This window comes from Saccopteryx leptura, chromosome 4 (assembly GCF_036850995.1).
Source record: "Saccopteryx leptura isolate mSacLep1 chromosome 4, mSacLep1_pri_phased_curated, whole genome shotgun sequence".
Taxonomy (NCBI): Eukaryota; Metazoa; Chordata; class Mammalia; order Chiroptera; family Emballonuridae; genus Saccopteryx; species Saccopteryx leptura.
The window spans coordinates 149699767-149718982 of NC_089506.1; the positions used below are offsets into that span (position 1 = coordinate 149699767).

A 19216-nucleotide genomic window follows, 5' to 3' on the forward strand; every position below is an offset into this window, starting at 1 on the left:
CAGTAGACACAATTTTGTATGATCATTGATGTGAGCCTCTTGTTGATGATGACTCTAACCACTGTGGAGGTGAGTGGAGCTCTACCTGTAAGTCCTGTCCAGACCGTGTCAAGCAGCTAGTATACCACTCAGCTGGGTTTACTCTACTCCTACCTGCTATTTATCTTTATATGTTGAGAAGGATTTTTGTGCTTCTGCCTAATAGCAAATTTAGAGAAAAAGAAGAAGTATTAAGTAGACTTTTCCCCTCCAGAAATTTTTAATATCATTGTATTGAAATAGAAGAGTGTAAAATGTAAAATGCATTAAAGTGTCATCATTTGACTCTAAATATTAGTCTGTGTTTGAAACGCATTTTATCAGAACGACAGGTCCGCAATCCTTTATTCTAATACCCAAGCAGATCTGAAACCAAATATTTTCATAAGGTGATTCTAAAATTCATTTCATGTCAAAAACGGATTCAATTACATAAGCTTATTTATCCACTTAGTGTGAATTCTCATATATGTTATTTCAGTAATATTTATGTTTGTTTTCCATATGTTGACCCAGTCCCCACTGGCAATGCATATAATACATGGTATATGCACTCTTTAAATGTTAAAAATTCTAAATTATAATAGCACATCTGGCCCCAAAGCTTTCATAAAAGAGATCATGGATTAATAACTATATAGCTGATTGCTGGTGCTAACTTAGGAGCTATGCCTAATGTGTGTATATAATGCATATACACATTTATAAATACACAGAATTGAAGTCAAAAATCATAAGAAAAATAAAGAATATGTTGAACTTCAAGCTATATTCATAATTATGTTATGTTGAAGAAAATAAAAAACATAAGTTAACAAAAATAGAGTATTGACTAAATATATGCAGGCACAGCTGTAAAAGGGATCCAGGCAGCCATAAAAATGATACTATTATAAAACATTTGGTGACATGAGAAATGTTTACAGTACATTATTAATTAAAAAGCAGGTAAGCAACAGTTGGAATAAAATACTACTTTTATAAAACTACTTCTATGCAAATACAGAAATTACTGTGAACAAATATACAACATTAGACTAATGGTTATTTCTGGATAATGGTTTTTCAATGGTTTTTATTTTCTAACCTTTGGTTTATTTTTTCTATAAAATTTTATTTTTCATATTTATATAATTATAATATTTACATATAAATATTATAATTATATATAGTTTTTTTATATATAGTTTTTTAGTTTTTATTTGTTAAAGATTAAAGGTATATAAAAAGAAAATTTGGACACCTATGTCAGGGAAAAACAGACATCTAAGCCCCAAATGCTGAACAATTGCTTGCTCTACCCTGGCCATGTATATGAGGAGCTGGTGCAGCGTTTGTTTGCTCTGATGGGTAACAGTCATCTCATGAAAAGAGAATTACACAGAAAAACACAGAGAGACCTTAGCATTTATGGGCTGTGCTTTGTATACAAAGATGATGTTACTGACTCCCTGACACTGAGGAAACTTTAGTATTTCTTCATGGCTGCAGTCACCCAATTTGGGAAATGAACAAGACACCGTAGCTTCATCAAGATTATAGCTGTAGACATAAAGTGCTGTGGCTGCCAATTTATTTTTCAGCTACTATTGCATTAGCAAAGCAATAATGTACAGCCCTAACCTCCCATTCTCTTTAAAATGTATATGTTCTTTAAATAAATAGTATTTTAAAATTAAGAATGTAAATACTACTCTCACTCAGCACACTATGTGTGACATCATCTTTGTTTTTGGCCTACAATATTTTAATAAGCATATAAAATATCATTTGATTGAAGTGCTGCAAAAAGGAAAATTTTCAGTGGGAATAAGCCATCCAAATAGCCTTTTGTGAATTTATATCTTAGAATTTTGGAGGCCAATATAAATATTGATCTAAACTGCCCATACAAATATCCAGAACTCCAGAACACATAAGTCCATATGCAGCACAATTTTTTCTAGATTGGGAGCTAATATGAAGGTTATAAAACATTTTGTTAATATATCAGCAAATATACATTGAATCTCTTTAGTATAAATAATCTATTTTTTTTCTTTTTTTGAAAGCCAAAGCACAGATCCTTGGAGATCTCCTGTACTTGGGGAACTTATATTCTACTTGGAAAGAATAAATATTCATCTATGGGAAGTAAAATTATAATACAAAAATTCAAAATAATGTAAATCAAAGAGGTCTCAAGGCTGCACATGAATGAATGTCAAATATGTGCAAGTACTTCTAAATCAAGGCATTGTTGATTCCTGGGGTTCAGAGATGCATAATGCAAGAGCATGAAGGAGGCAGGGCTTCTTCAAACAAGTTCTGAAGAAAATGCAGAGATGAGCTTAGAGGAGGATCTGCACTGCAGATGGGGAGAGTAGTAAGGATCAAGAGTCAGAGTTGAGAACAAGGATGCTATAATAGCTAAGATTCTCTGGGGGTTTACTATGTGGCTGACATTGTTATCTCATTTAATTCTCAAAAAACTCTTATGAGATTAGTACTATAATACTATGAGCTCATTCATGACCAACCTACCTAAAATGGCCTTCCCAGTACTTTGCTCCCCTGATTCACTTACTTTATGACACTTTCATTATCAAAACACACCTATTTACTAACTTATTTACACCTTTAATGCAAGCTCCAGGAAAGCTGAGACTTGTTCAACCACCATATACCTAGATCCTGAAATCATTCTCGGCCCAGTTTCATACACAGAAGTACTTATGAAAAGTATTATCTCCTTTGACACATGAGGACCCGAATGCACTGAAAGCCTATATAACCAGCCCTATGCTATACAGTCAGGATTTGAACTCAGGGCTTTCTTTATTCCAGAATTGTATATTACACTATCTTTTATTGAACCACTAGAAAACAAATAGAGCCCAAAGACTACACACAGGTGCAAAAAATAAATCCTCTTTTGCAACCCAGAACTCATGGTGCATTATGAGTTTTGATACATATAAGGAGGAACATGATATCTATTGTAAACAGATTAAAATGACAGGGCATTAACAAATGGTGGTTCCAAGACTTTAGAATTGATAATTAAAAAGCATAGGATATAAATAAAAAAAGGAAAAAAGATAGAAAACAAGTAGATCCCTTTCAGAGAACATACACATTTTCTTAGGTTTTTTGTTTTAATTATTTATTGTTCATTGTATCCTAAAAGTAGGAAATAAAACTACAATAAACAGTTAGTGTCAGGCTATAAAGGCATTGATTTCAGGTTTAGATTTCTGTATTTGGCTTTGGCTGGTTGGCTCAGTGGTAGAGTTTCGGTCAGCATGTGGAAGTCCTGGGTTTGATTCCCAGTCAGGGCGCAGAGGAGAAGTGCCCATCTGCTTCTCCCCCCTCCCCCCTTTTGCTTCTCCCCTCATACAGCCATGGTTCAGATTGGAGTGAGTTGACCCCGGGGCACTGAGGATGGCTCCAGGCATTAAAAAAATGGCTCCAGTTGCAATGGAGCAAGGGCCCCAGATGAGTAGAGCATCGCCCCCTGGTGGGTTTTCCCAGTCAGGGGGTACATGCAGGAGTCTGTCTCTGCCTCCCCTCCTCTCACTGAATTATTTAAAAAAAAAAAAAAAAGATTTCTGACTTTTATCATAAGCCATTATTGACTATAAACAGATTTGGGGAAAATTAATCTTTGCACATTATATAAGTTGCAATGAGGGAAACTAAGCTTAAAACCAGGACTTTATGAGGTTGCTGAAAACAGTCATGAGCATATATGAAAGTCTAGACTAGGTGTAAACAGTGTATGGAAAGAGAAAAAAGCAATAGGATTATAATGAAAATTTTATTTTTGTTATGCAAGTCTCTGTGCCTGAAAAGACTTCCACCCACATCTCTACGGAAATTTTAGTCTCCAAGACTGGCATAAATCTAGATCTTTGGGGATTTCTTCTCATGGAAGGAGCTCCTCCAGTAACGCTAGGCCCAAAGGCTTTGAAGCGCTTTGCTCACATTCACATAGTGTCACACTAACATGTAATGTAATGAATGACATAGAAAAAGAAGCAAATGTGTAAGTCTTCCCAAAGCTCCTTGAGAGCAGACAGTAGAGTTTATTCATTTCACTGTAAGCACCTACAACAGCATGGGTACTTATGACATTAATATTTATTGCATGGGCAAAGCAGATACTCTGAGATTTTCAGGTCTAGGTGTTGGAGAGAGGTGGCTATTCTGACAGAAGACTGGGCTGGAAAAGTATCTTTGGAGTTACTGATATATAGATGCCTAGCAGAGGAGCCATAGAAAATGACCTCTACAATTTTAGACACTAAATATTCACTGAAGTGATAGCCAGAGAGTCAAGTTGAAATGTTCCACTCGAAGCAAGAAGTAGGATACTGAAGTTCTGAAGGCCAAGATTGAAGATGTGGGAATTAAATATTATTCACATAAAGTTGAAAGTTGAAGATCTGAGAGTAGATGTAACCTTTAAATTCACAGCAGCTGTAACAACAAGAGACCAAAGAGCTAAGAGCTAAATCAGGGCATAAACCCACAGGGAGGAAGCAAAGGGAGACAGCTATCCTGTAGAGGACTACAGAAAGAATAATACAACATAATCTCCTTGTCTATTTTTATGCAAATTTACTTTACAGAGCTTCTCTTTGCAAGTAGTATGTGTACTTCTTTTTACATTCAAAATTTAGCTTTTCTGAAAATAAATCTTGGTAGGCATCAAGTTTCTCTTGGTCTATCTGTCAGGTGGTTACCAAATTGTGAATTATGATTAAGATAGTTTAAAGATTTTCATCTGGTCAGATATTACATAGTTACAAAAGTTTGCACAGAATGCACTAATACAAGGGAATCATGCAAGCTTCAATAATTTCTCTTGATTATCATAAACATACATATTGCATTTTTAAATTATCTAGCAAATATTCAGTATCAACAGACCAAATTCACCAGCAAGGTATAAAATAGGTGTTACAACTATAGTTGTATTTATAAACTATTGTATAGGATGATGTATGAAGCATTTCTCATAATAGCAGACTAAGTATCATAAAATATTAGTCAAGTACTAACGTAGTCATTAATATTCTTTAACAAAAGGCAATTTCATAGCCTCATTTACATTTCAAGTCTACTTTATAATTATGCTTTTTATTCATCTCTGAAAATTCCACTTAGTCCTTTTTGGCAATTTCTTTACACAAATGCCCTGGATGTTGTTAAATTTGATTAATAACTGTATAAGTATTATATATTATATGAATATATTTAACTGTAGGTGATTCTACTCATATTGTGGCAATCACTTTTTAACACCCTATTACATGTTTAGAATTTATTTTATTGCAAGTAATTTTTAACCTCAATATTTTGCAACATCTCTTTATGATGTTAGTTTTATAAATAGAAGGCTATGAAGAACCGAGGTCTGTGGTCAGCCCCAGTTCTCTTCGCATTGTTTTGGCCTGAGGCAAGCCTGAGGATGGAATCATTTCAGGTGGATCAGAACCCAGATAAATAACCATAAAAGTCTTGCAACAACATCTCCTCTTTAAAAATACACATTTTCAACTCTTTTCAATGCCAATGGAATATCAGAGTAAACAATTTCATTAAGCATGTGAAAGCATATTTTAGAGAAAGTACATTTGGCTGAAAATTATATGCATCTTTCTGCATCAGCCTTTTTTTTATTTAAGGACAATCTTTCAATTAACTGAGCCTGCTGCTACATACTAAAATGTAGTTTGAGTTAACAGCAGTTTGATTGGACATTCAGAATTACAGCTCCTGGAAGTTCTTAAAAGGTCACCTACTCCTTCTCCCTGCACTTAAGCAATTAAAATTGCACTTAAATATGGAATGAAAGGACAGAAAGGAAAAAACAGATTTATTTACTGTTAGTACCAATATGAATACTACAAGGCCTCCATCTCAATGAATTTACAGAATAACTTGGTTTATGGGCATATAAACAAATAACTGAAATAAAGCATGCACAGTTTTTGCATAGTACCTAGCATATAAGTGCTCAGGAAATAGCAGTCTTCATTTTAGCTCCTAATAAACTGCTCACCAAGTGCAAGAAGTCATCTAACTAATCTACAGTAGTCCAAAGAAAACATGCTTACATTTTAGTCTAAAGGATCTCAAAACAAAGTTACTATAGTCATTGAATCATTCACATATTCATTCCTGAAGGCATTAATTATAGCGTAGTGACTGAGAGTACTGACCATTGCAATTGTTTGGCTTCCAATCTAAATTCTAACACATAACTAGCTGTTCCCTCATTAGTAAAACAGGGAGGTTGTTACTTCACAACAGCGTTTTCAGAGTTGATAAATTTATATAAATTGATCTATGTAAAAATGCCTGACAAAGAAAGTGCTTTAAAAATCCAGAGATTATTCTTTTCATCACTTATGTAGCCAGTGTTCACAGGGCAAAGTACTAGATGTCCTTGGGAACCAAAAATATTATACCAGTAGCCCCAATCATACTCTCGGTGTTCTCCCCTGTCTTTCTGTGCCAGTCACACAGCATTCTTCAGTGTCTTTGACCTTGTCACAGTTTGTTCCAGCCCACAACCTTTGTCCATACTATTCCTTTTACTTAGAACACTCTTCTTTCTTTTTTTACACAGCTCTTACTAATTCCTTGTATCCAGGTCAACTATCCCTTTCTTGAAAAGTTTTTCCTGATTGTTTACTTTAAACTCTGTTTCTTAGTTACCTGCTATCATACAACTGAGTTCCTTTACTACAGTTATGTCAGTTTGCAACTGTTCTATGACACTTTGATTAATGTTGGTCTTTGCTTCAAGAGGATAAGCTTGGCGAGGCCAGGCATCTTATCTATCCTTCTCAAAACTGTACCCAGCTCCTTGTGCCAGTGACAGTGAAGTACATAGTAATCCCTCCATAAATAGTTGTTGAAAGAATCAATGAATGTACTCATCATATTCTGATTCTAACAATATAAAATCTCTTACTTTAAATCCATAATAAAGATCAAGTCAGGCTAATGAGGCAAAGAAAGCAGCCACATGAGTCTATACAATGTGTTTTGGTTTTGATCCAGTATCTTGTTTCCTAGCCTAAAGCCATAAATATGACGTCTCATTCAGGCTTTGACCATGAGTCCTGAGCTGACAGCTGGTGGATTTCATATTATAACAGATCTCCAAGGAGAAGGTTCTGAAACACTAGCAATTTTTGCATTGGCTGTTACATTTGTTAGAGGTAAAACCTCAGCCTATACAATATTATTTCTTAATCCATAAAATTTTTTAAATTATAAAATCATATATGTATTTGGTAAAACAAAATTTAAACTAGTACAGAATTGAATATAATGAAAAGTAAAATATGCCATTTCCAACTATCTCTTATTCCATTACCAGAGGCAACTTCTTTCAATGATTTCTATTTTTACTTCATTTTACAGTGATCAGTACTATACCTGTAAATGAAATATTTATATCTCTATGTCTTTATCACTTTTAGATAGAATCTACCAAGTTCTTGCTTACCTAAAATTATTATATTTGTCAACTGTACCTAAATAAAAAATTTTAAGAAACAAATGGAAGGATTAAATATTTCTATTTTAAAATAAAGAAATTATACTATATATTGAAAAATCTTTCTACTATAAAAAATAAACCAATTTTACTACCTCTCATCACTTTTCTCTTCTTAATTCTTGTTTCTGCTGGTCATATTACATAATTTTAATTTTTCTAGTAGCTATATTTTGTCATAAAACATTAACTTCAAGCCCCTGCTTAGTCATTATCCATCATTGTTAGATGTATCTATTTACCATGCACTATGTAAGATAAAAAATTAGTACACCTATTTCTACCTTATTCTATTGGCTAAACAACTCTTCATAGTATCAAAGTCTATAATATTTACATTCTATTTGATATTTATTTTTACTTTCTAAGATACTTATTTTTTGTTTGTCTACAGATGAACTCAGAAATTTGAAAACAATATATAGCATTTATATAATCATTATTATTATATAGATAATTTTACTATGAAATTAACAAAACAATTAGGGATTTTCCAGATTTTTATATGATACTGGTTTCCACCTAAATTTGAATTGTTAGATATTCCACCAAAAAAAAAAAAAACCCCATGTAGAGCATATACTTATTTTAACTATCTTTTAAATAAAAAACTCTGAATATCTTTTGTGAAATATATTCTAAGGAGAGGAAAGAATAGGAAAACAATCTTAAACCTCACTTACTAGTTTTATTTTTAATAGTAATAATAATGATGTTATTTTGAGGGTTACTAGTACTAAATGCTGCACTGCTCAATAAGATGTGTTCAGTGAATGTCAGTTAAAATTTGGTCCTCCATGGCAAATGTATAAGTCTCATTACAAAACAATGGGAGGAAGAGAGCACAGGGAAGCCGGTGGTAGTATCCAAACCCTAGTATAGGAAGGAAAAAGAAAAATCTAGTACTTTTTTTTTTTTATTTTAGTGAAAAAGTAACAATTGTATGTAATTTTACTCAAGGCCATTAATATGTTTATGCTGTATACTAATGACATTGGGGAAGTTTAAAGAATGTATTGCAGTATATGTTTTGAAGAATATGCTATGATGTCATTTCCTGACTACACGAAATTAGTCTGACTCAGAGTCACACCTGTTGTATTCCTAAATACGATGAATGATAAGCATTAAGCAAGTTCTCTATATATATTTAGAACTGACATTCAGAAAAACAGTCTAAACATTTGGGTTTCAAAGGCATCATCTTTCTATATTTGGGGGACCTTATGTCACATGAGGCAGGTAGAAAAGTCAATATTATGAATGATAAACTTTGAATGACAGAATAAGAATAATGAGATTTTTTTTCAAAAATGAGAATGAAAGATTATCACCTTTAAATTTTAACTCTACAAATTCAAGATGGGAGAAACCAGGTTTAATTGCTGTTAATTTTATTTGGTTTTATTTTATTTATTTTATTAACTTTTAGAAAATTGACCACAATTGAGAATGAGTCAACACATTATGATGTAGCTATGAAAAGATAAATACAATCATGATCTTAAAGAAGAGAAAAACTAGAACAAGATAAGCATCAAGTCCCTTACTTTGTACATTGCAGATCAAATCTTCAGTTTTATTTCAGACAGGCCATTAAAAAAAATGATATTGCTAAAGTATAAATGATCAACATTCTTTTTTTTATTTTAATTTATTGTGTTTACATGGATTCAAGTACCCACCAAATACAACTCCCTCATCCCCACCCCCATGTGCCCCCCACACCCCTTTGTCCCTCTCCTCCTCAACACCCTCCCCCCTTCCATCTAGGATTTGCCGTCTTGCTATCTATATCTCTGTATTATGTATATATAATTTCATGAATCCCTTTACCTTCTCTGATCCCATCCCCTCATCGCCCCTCCCTCTGACCGCTGTCCCTCTGGTCTCTGTGATCTCTCCTCTGCCTCTATTTCATTCTTCAGTTCACTTTGTTTTAAATGATCAACATTCTGACCTCATAATTTCTTGACCTTTTCACCTTCAAAGACTTGCCCTCCAACTTTCTTCTTAGCCTCTACTCCCATGAATGATGGGAGGCTGAGTACATAGTTTATCTATGTTGATTGTCCTAAACTCTGCTGTACATTAATATTACATGGGGAATGTAGTAAAATATATTTCTACTTGAGACTCACTCTAGAAAAATTAAAACATGATTGAGGCAGAGAGTGGGAGGAGATCTGGGCAATTTTGAAAGCTCCACAGATGTTTCCAACGTACTGCCAGAGCTGAGATTCCTTGTCTTAAAAAGATCCTATGGGCTTCATGGACAGGGATTAAAAATTCCCCGACAGTGTTGATCAGATGTGAAAGAGGTGTGCTTTCTGAGTTCATGCATTTTCAAATTCCAACTTATAACAAAGTGGGAAAATATACTGAGCAATTTAAGCATTATATTCTGGGTACTTTCCCAAAACATTAACTTATGCCCCAAGAATTTATAAACATTATTCATAAGACAAGAAAAAATAATACTTGGGTAATATTTTGATAGAAGGTTTCAAGTTCAATATTATAAATAAAGTCAATGAGATGCTTTTTCCCAGGTCAATTAGGTGATTTACAGACAAACATTTCATAATAAGAAAATGACCTACTGAAACACTGTTGTATTTTTTTTAAGACAGCTGTTTTAGCATGATAGTTTTAATTACAAACATACACTACAGGGTTGAGTGTCTTAGAGAAGTGAGAGAGGAAGTTAGTCTCACATGCATTGGCTGAGAGAAGAAGACAGAAAGGATGTAATTAAATGTAAAATAAATATACTCTTTGTTTTTTAAAAATGAAGCAAGTGTTAAAAACTGTGGTAGATCTTTTAATCTGTTGCTATGCCAACATAAAATTTTTAAATGGATTCAAAAAATGGGACAATTTTCAAGAATATAAGCACAACCTATTTCAAATGAGTAAAATTGTATTTATATTATCTACTTCCCAAGGGGACAGAGTCTTGGGGGAATTAGTGCAGAATTAATGGATCAGGTTTTTCCCCCTCTAACATTAGGCATGAGGTACAGAATCTCAGGTTATATTTCTCTGAGGCCTAGATCTGAATTTAGGTTAAAGTTTTTGGGGACTATAAGCAGCACTGTTTCCCAGTGTGTAGGTAGCAGGACAGCATGTTTCTAGTTTTTAAAGACTGATTACATATAAGAAACAAAAGTAAATAAATCTTTTTGACCTGTATTTCTCAGTATAATACCAAGATGATATAGTATTAAAATATCAAAACATCTTAATAAAATACAATTCATGGCCTGACCATGCAGTGGCACAGTGGATCGAGCATCAGACTGGGACATAGAGGACCCATGTTCAAAATCCTGAAGTCGCAGTTTTGAGCAAGGGCTCAAGACCTTTAGCGCAGAGATGCTGGCTTGAGTGTGGGATCATAGACATGACCCCATGGTGGCTGACTTGAGCCCAAAGGTCACTGGTTTGAAGCCCAAGGTAACTGGCTTGAGCAAGAGGTCGCTCACTCTGCTATACCCCCCACCCTCCATAAAGGCACATATGAGAAAGCAATCAACGAACAACTAAGGTGTTGCAACAAAGAACTGATGCTTCTCACCTCTCTCCCTTCCTGTCTGTCTGTCCCTGTCTCTCTCCCTTTCTCTCTCTCTCTCTGTCACATATATATGACATGAGTGCAAATTACTAGGAACCTTTCTGAGCCAGATAAAAATAAGTATTATTTTTCTGAAGAAGAAACAAAGATTAAAATGAAGGATGATCTGAAATCTATAAATCATAGAGAACTAAAATTATAAATTTTTTAAAATTCTATTTAGGTGAGACAGTATTTTAACAATTGGATAGTCAGTGCACTGATCAACTTCTTCACAGCTTTATTACAAATGTATGCAGTCATTTCTTTTTCTGAAGCAAGTTGTGTTTATTATAAAATACACTTAGGAAAACATTTTAGTACATCCAGAGGGTCTTTTCCCAAGTGTAGAACAAGTCAAGAACAGATTGCCTCAGCAAAATAAAAATGAAAATTTAGTTCAACTGCCTTTCCTGAAGGTATTTCTGTAAAGAAAGAACTAGATAATTTACAGTAATTAAAAAAAAAGTATTTTCAATTAAATGCTTGTCAATGTGAGTGAGTCTGCCTTACTGCCTACGAAAGAAAATTCTCTACTTCAGCATCTTTACAAATGTTTATTTTTAAATTAATTATCAAATGGAGTGACTATGAACTATGATTTTTTATATTGTGATCATTTTTTACACTGAAGCTGAAGAAATATCTGGGATTAGCATGAGGAGAGAAATAGCATTCCTTTTTTTCCTCTAGGTTTCTTTCATCTATTCTTAGCTTTGCTATATTTTTTAAGCAGATGGAGCTGAATAGATCCACAAATACACTGTTTGAACACACTTTTATATCCTAAGCATATTCACATAGAAAGAAAGATTACCTGTTGGCTATTAGATATCACCAAGTTTCACTTTATCTTTGTTTTCTGAATAGTGAGCCACCACTATTACTTCCATTAATATTACATAATAAATGACAGCTTTATCATTACACTAGTGCCCTCAGCAGCCAGCTTATGTGACCATGCATTTATCTAAGAAATATATGATCCACTTACACCTATTTATATATTTAATATACATTATTTCTTAGAATATCTAGATATCACAGAATACAGTTGTAGCTTATGTAAATTACAAAAAAAGAGATTTGGTGAACATTCATGATCATTATTTTCTTAAACATGCCTGATTGTCCAGTCCTATGTCACAAACTGTGACCCCTCCCCCCCAAAATTAGCATTTTGGGAAAAAAATAATGAGCATGATTAAATACGATCAAGAAAATTTGGCCTTTATCATTGGCATTCAAAATTTATTTTAATATTTTTAAAAGATTTTATTTATTCACTTTAAAGAAGAGAGAGAGAGAAAGAGAGAGAGAGAAGGGGGGAGGACAGGAAGCATCAACTCCCATATGTGTCTTGACGGGGCAAGCCCAGGGTTTCAAACCGGCAACCTCAGCATTCCAGGTAGGCGCTTCATCCACTGTGCCACAACTGGTCAAGTGGCATTCCACTTTTTAACTACAGAATATTTTTCTTCAGAACAGAGCCCAAAATAGAAAAAGGTAAACACACAACAATCGTCTTCACTGTTGGCTCTCCCAACCCCCTAGATACCTTCAAATCGATCCACTAATGATAGTTTGAAAACAATTAGGCTTAATTTTCCTTTTAATTTTTTCATCATTCTTTCATTATAATAAGTTTTCCCATTCAATATGGAGTACATTTTAATCTGTAAAGATTTAAAAATTCCTCTACCATCTCAGTTTTTTTAGTCATGATTTTTCTGCATCTTCTATCTCACATTATATTCAGCTTGTCCATTCCTCTGTTTTCTCATCTGGTAAATGAGGATTAAGTAGTACTTAACTTTTGCAATTATTATATTTAGACATTAAGTATAATATATAGTTAATATTATTTAATATTGCATAGACTTATTTGTATATCATCTAGTTGTATTGTATGACATAAGAAACTACATTTTTGTTTATATGTACAAAGTGCATTGAATAATCAGCAGAAAATAAAACATTTGTCAAATACAAGAATAAAAGCTTAAGGAGAGTTGATGCAGTTTATCAGTGTGAAAATAACGTGTTTTGTACAAAAGGCCAAAATATTATTTTCTATTTTGTTTCTAATTTTATGTTTGAAGCTATTCTATATTTTGTTGATTTTCAAGATTGAGTTACACCAAAGTTGAGTTGATTCAGGAAATGACCATTCACAGAGCTTTCATTTTTTTTTAATGGACATTTCCAAAAGTCCAGAGGCTCAGCTACACATGGGAAGATATCTGGGGTTCTCGTCCCTGCATTCCCACTCCTAGCCAGTGTCATCTGCCCCTTGTCAGACACACTGCACTGAAGCTTGTCCTCATCAGCACGGTCTGTCAGCATCCTGAGGAGCTTAACGTCGTCTCTAAACCTAGTGATTTCATTGTTTACTTTATTTTCAGAACATTTCTAACATGTTAAATATGGCAGCAGCCCTGGGCCTTCAGAGACACCTCTGTTTCTACTTCCTCCTACATTTGGTTTACTTTATATCCTTTAATGAGGACTGGGATCCTGATTAGTTTAACTCTTAGAATGATTCCAAGGATATTTTTTCTTGGGAATGAGTAAGAAGAACAAAAATAATTTATGCCAAAATTTCCTTAGTGTTTAAATATAGAGAGAAACGTGAAAAAAGAAAGAGAGAAAGAAAGAAACATGAAAGGAAAAAAGAATTAAATTCATAGAAATAGAAGGCCCAAGGCCAGAAGAAAGGCCGGTTCCTGGCTACAGGGAAGTCAGAGTGTCTTTCTGCATTTCCATCATAATGGTTTCATTTTCTGTTTATAGGGTTATCTTAGGGGTGTCTAGTATCCTTTATATACTTTTGTGTAAACTTCTCTGTTGCTCAGCTATCCCTCATTTAATGACAAAAGCAGTTCAAATCACAAAACTGCAGTCTTGAAGAACTCATGAATGAAACCAAAGTTGTGTATGAAAACATGTAATGAACTGTTAGAATCTGGAGGGATCTCACACAAAAATTATATGCCAGAAAATTTTAAAACAGGACTATTTATTTAGTGTCCCAAGTATTTCAAATAGAAACATTTTCTACTTTCTCTATTCACTCAGAGGGTAAAAATAAAATCAACAAAATTTTCAAAGCAATAAATTCTTCTAAGTTTAATGTGCTTTAAAACAACTATTTTTAAAAACATTGTTAAAAAAAAAAAAAAAAAAGTCTTACTCTATGATAGAATCGTCAATCTAAAAATTGATTTAAAAAATTCTAAAACTGAGTGGGTTAAATTCTACTTAAGAAGAAGTTCAAGTAAGGCCTACAAAAGCGTTTCTTACTATATGCCCTTGAAAATTTTTGTGTGGAAATGCTAAAATTTTGGCTAATGACTTGAAGTACAAAATTTAATTATGATTCAACAAATGTTTATTAAGTACCAACTATATGAAATTCACTGTGCTAAGTGTTGCACTCAATTCTTTGGAAGATGCAACAGTACACAAATAATACTAGATATCATTTCTTTAAAGAACATGCAGTCTGTCCAGTCAAGAAAATATTACATTTCCAGTCTGACCAGGTGGTGGCACAGTGTATAAAGCATCAACCTGAAATGCAGAGCACCCAGGTTTGAATCCCTGAGGTCTCTAGCTTGAAAACAGGTTCACCAGCTAGAGCACTGGGTTGCCTGCTTGAGCGTGGGATCATAGACACAATCCCATGGTTGCTGGCTTGAGCCAAAAGGTTGCTGGCTTGAAGCCCAAGGTTTCTGCCTTAAGCAAGGGGTCACTAGCTCAGCTGGAGAACCCCCAGTCAGGGCAAATATGAGATAGCAAACAATGAACAACTAAGGTGCAGCAACTATGAGTTGATGCTTCTCATCTCTCTCTCTCTTCCTGTCTGTCTGCCCCTGCTCCCTTGTGTGCAAATATGTTTACTATGTAAGTGCTACAGTATAAGAGCTTTACCTGTGTTAATGCATTTAATCTTCACCACAACCTTAAAGTGTACATATGAGGAAACTAAGCTCAAAGAGGTTAAGTGACTTGTCCAAAACCACAAAGCTATTAAGTGATTGAACCAAGGCTAAACTCAGAAATTCTTAACCTCACGTTTACACTCTGCATGGCTGATCCTCTCTAGTCTGTCCAACAAAATTGTATGTTATGGCAATTAAAGTTAGAAAGTGCAATGAAAATGAAGAAAAAAACTAATAATCAAGGGCCCACATTGAGAACATATCTCACTTGGGTTGGCTAAGTTTCACTGTAACAGGAATTTTCATTTAGCCCATAGAAGTTGGCTTTTCCTTATAGTTCTTGGTCAAGACATTAAATTTTAATCATCTCAGTCACTGTAATAATAATATAATAATATCCCATGTGTCACAGTCCATTCAGGATGCTATAACAAAATGTCATAGACTGGGTGGCTTATGAACAACAGAAATTTCTTTCTTGCAGTTCTGGTGCTAAAAGCCTGAGATCAAAGTGATAGCAGGTGAGGTGAGAGAGCCCTCTTACAAGTGCAGACTTCTCCTACTTGTACCCTCATATGGCTAGCTCTCTGGGACCTCTTACATAAGTGCACTAATTCCATTTATGAGGGCTCTGCCTTCATGACCCAATCACACTCTTACTATTATCACTTTGGGGATTAGATTCAACATATAAATTTGAGGTGGGGGGCCTGACCTGTGGTGGTGCAGTGGATAAAGCGTCGACCTGGAATGCTGAGGTTGCTGGTTCAAAACCCTGGGCTTGCTCAGTCCAGGCACATATGGGAGTTGATGCTTCCTGCTCCTCCCCCCTTCTCTCTCCCTCTCTCTCTCTCTCTTTCTCCCCCCTTCTCTAAAATGAATAAATAAATCTTTAGAAAAATAAAATAAAATAAATTTGAGGTGGGGAGCACAAACATTCAGAACATAGCATTATTTTTACATGGTAGTTAATTTTCATTTATTGAGTATAGGAATTATTATTTCCACTTTATAGGTGACGAGATGAAGGATCAAATAGTCAAGCATTTTTCCAAAGTTCCACAATAACTAAGTTGCAGAGCAGTCTCAAAGATGAATATTGAGTTGGACCTTAACATACAAGTATTTTAAGAGTAAAAATATGGTGAAATTTTAGACAAATATTGAATAAAACACAAAGATTCAAGAGCAGATAGGGTAAAAAATGTGTAGGAGGAAGTTGTTTAAAGTCCAGTTTAGGAAATGGAATTTATCTAGGAGATAAGATGTTGGTTTTGGTAGAGAAAAAATCCAACAGGCAACAAGAAATATGAGAATGTGATTTAGGGGAGTTGTTGGTGCTGGCAATAAGAGACTGGAAGTCATCTTGTACAAGTGATGACTGAAGCTCTGGGAAAAAGCAAAACTACTATGGGGATAAAGTAGAGCTCGAGTTATACAGGGAAACCAAGGGACATGGCAACATGCAGGACAGGGGAAAGAAAAGAACATCATGGCTAAATAAAGGGGAAATGGTCATAGGACCAGAAAGAATAACATAGCGTGTCCAACAAGGCAAAAAAATGCTTTCAATAAGGACTGAAAGGATAAAATGTCAAATGGTATATGTTTTAACATACGAAAAAGAAAAAAGAAACATCATGTGCTTTTAAATAGATGCACACATAATAAAAGCAGCCACATTGATTCTTTAAATGTCATTTACTTATAGTTATACAACCTATCCTAGAAAACAACTTTATAAAGCATCATCAAAAAGTGCACATGAACTTGAACTTCTTCCTTGAGAGGAAAAAAATTAAAACTACTTGTAGTCACAAAAAAATATTGAAATTTTATAGGAATACTAGGCATGGTAGTACTTTATTTTCTCCAATATACATCTGGTAATTTAAAGAGATGCACATGCAGATATATGCATATATTCAAGTCTCATATTCAGATACTTTTTCTCAAGAATTTTAGGTAAGAGATCTTCAGCTTACATCTCTCAAAACATCTTTTCAACAAAGAGTGCTTTAACCCGCCCCCCAAAAGAGCTGTGGTCAATTGTCTGTTTCTTTTCCAACACACATGTTTACACATCTTATTATCCTAATATCTCACTGAATCCTTACCAATTCTAACATACACACTTTACCTCAGACATTAAAATGACATTTACTAAATGTAATAGAATGTAATGAAGGCAGAATTAAAGTACTAACAGCACTTAATTTTTCATAAAGATTTTCCTCTGTCCTCTATGTGCCTAAAATATTATTCTCAAAAAAAGACTCTCTTTCCTTTCCCTACTTAACCATCCTCTCCCTTCTTTCTCCTGCCTCTGATTTTCTGCCTTTGTTATTCTGTGAAAAAAAACTGAACATATATATCACATTGATATTTCACCCTAATGATAGCAACACTTATTCCTGGAGGGTTTCTTAGCTAACCTGTTTCACCTGTGGCAGTTTTAGGTAAATCTCAGATTGGAATTTCTATAGATATCTAAATGGATCTTTCTCATCTTGCCCCTGGGCCTCTGAGGTATGGAATCTGTGGTGTGTTCTGATGCTATTCAATGATAAGGCAGGAGCAGAGATTAGATGTGTTCTGAACTGTATTCATGTTCTCTTTTTGGTTGCCTAGGAGAAGGAGGAAATCTTTAGAAAAATATTTCAGAAAATCTTTTCTGAGTTGATATGTAGCGCTTCTCTCCTTTTTTATACAAGGTGACAGTGTGTGTGAGATGTAAAGATGAGTTTGCTCAGGCAATTACCCCTTGTTGATAGCAGATTATTTCCTCTGGCAAACTCGAAAATAACTTGTTGGTGTATAAGTTACTGCTGTTCTGGGATGTAGTAATTTACTCTCCTGCCTTTTTTATGAGCACATTTATTTTAATCAGTGGAGTTCAGAATAGCTCTTTTTCATCTAGCTCCATCTCTTTTGGAGTTATGCACCTTCTAACATGTAACGAAGGAAGGTCCTTTTGCACACACAGGAGAAAAGAGGCAAGATATATTACTGAAAAAAATGGTCTTTGTACAGGAAATCATATTCCATGATCTTTGTTTTCATGGTAAAAACACAACATTTATTCTCTACAGCTCTAGTTCAAATTATTTTTCTGAGAAAACAATGTCTCACCTCGCAGAGCAACTCAACATTATCTTTCATTCTGGGGACTGATAACATAGAATAGTTTCACATGTGGAATGAAGGAGAATTCAGGTTGGCAAAACCGATACAACTTTTAAGAAATATTGCAGGTTATATACATTACTGGATGCTTATAAAAAAGTAAGCTGGAGAGTTTTACCCCTTCATCGTTTTGCAGATGAAAAAGAAAAGAGTCAAGAAAAGAAAAAGATAACTTTTCCATGGCAACTGGGAAGTTTAATAGGAATAAAACAAATATTTTAACTATTATACAGTTTCTGCTAAGGAGAACCCTTAGTCATCTCCTCACAGAGCTCTTGATAATTCTAATAAAGATGTACAGAAAGAAAAACTCATTTTCTAACATCAGTCCCTTACAGTTTAAGTCTAGAAATCCACATGCATTACTTATGATGAAAATTTGGTATATGATAAAGAGGTAGACATTCCAATTACTCTATTTCTGGGAACTTATATGAACAATATCAAAAAAACACTAATTCAAAAAGATATATGCACCCCTATGTTCACTGCAGCATGAGTTACAATAGGCCAAGATATGGAAACAATTCATGTGTCCATCAATGGATGCATGGATAAAGAAGATGTGCATGTGGGGGCGTGCATGCGTGTGTGTGTGTGTGCGTGTGTGTGTGTGTATAAAATGAAATACTACTCTGCTATAAAAAGAATTAAATTCTGCAATTTGTGATAATGTGGATAAACCTTGGGGATATAAAACTAAGTGAAACAGTCAGAAAGAGAAAAACAAATACTTTATGATTTCACTTCTATGTGGAATCTAAAACAAACAATAATAAAAGAAAAACAAACTCATAGATACAGAGAACAGAGGAATGGGTGTTGAGGATGGTAGAAGGAGTAAGGGGAGTCAATTGTAAGGTGATGCATAGT

At 34.2% G+C, this 19216-nt stretch overlaps 1 pseudogene; it reads left to right on the forward strand.

Moving 5' to 3' along the window:
* Nucleotides 1–2923: 2923 nt before the first annotated feature.
* On the forward strand, nucleotides 2924–3010 carry LOC136404739 (small nucleolar RNA SNORA40; annotated as a pseudogene).
* Nucleotides 3011–19216: the final 16206 nt, after the last annotated feature.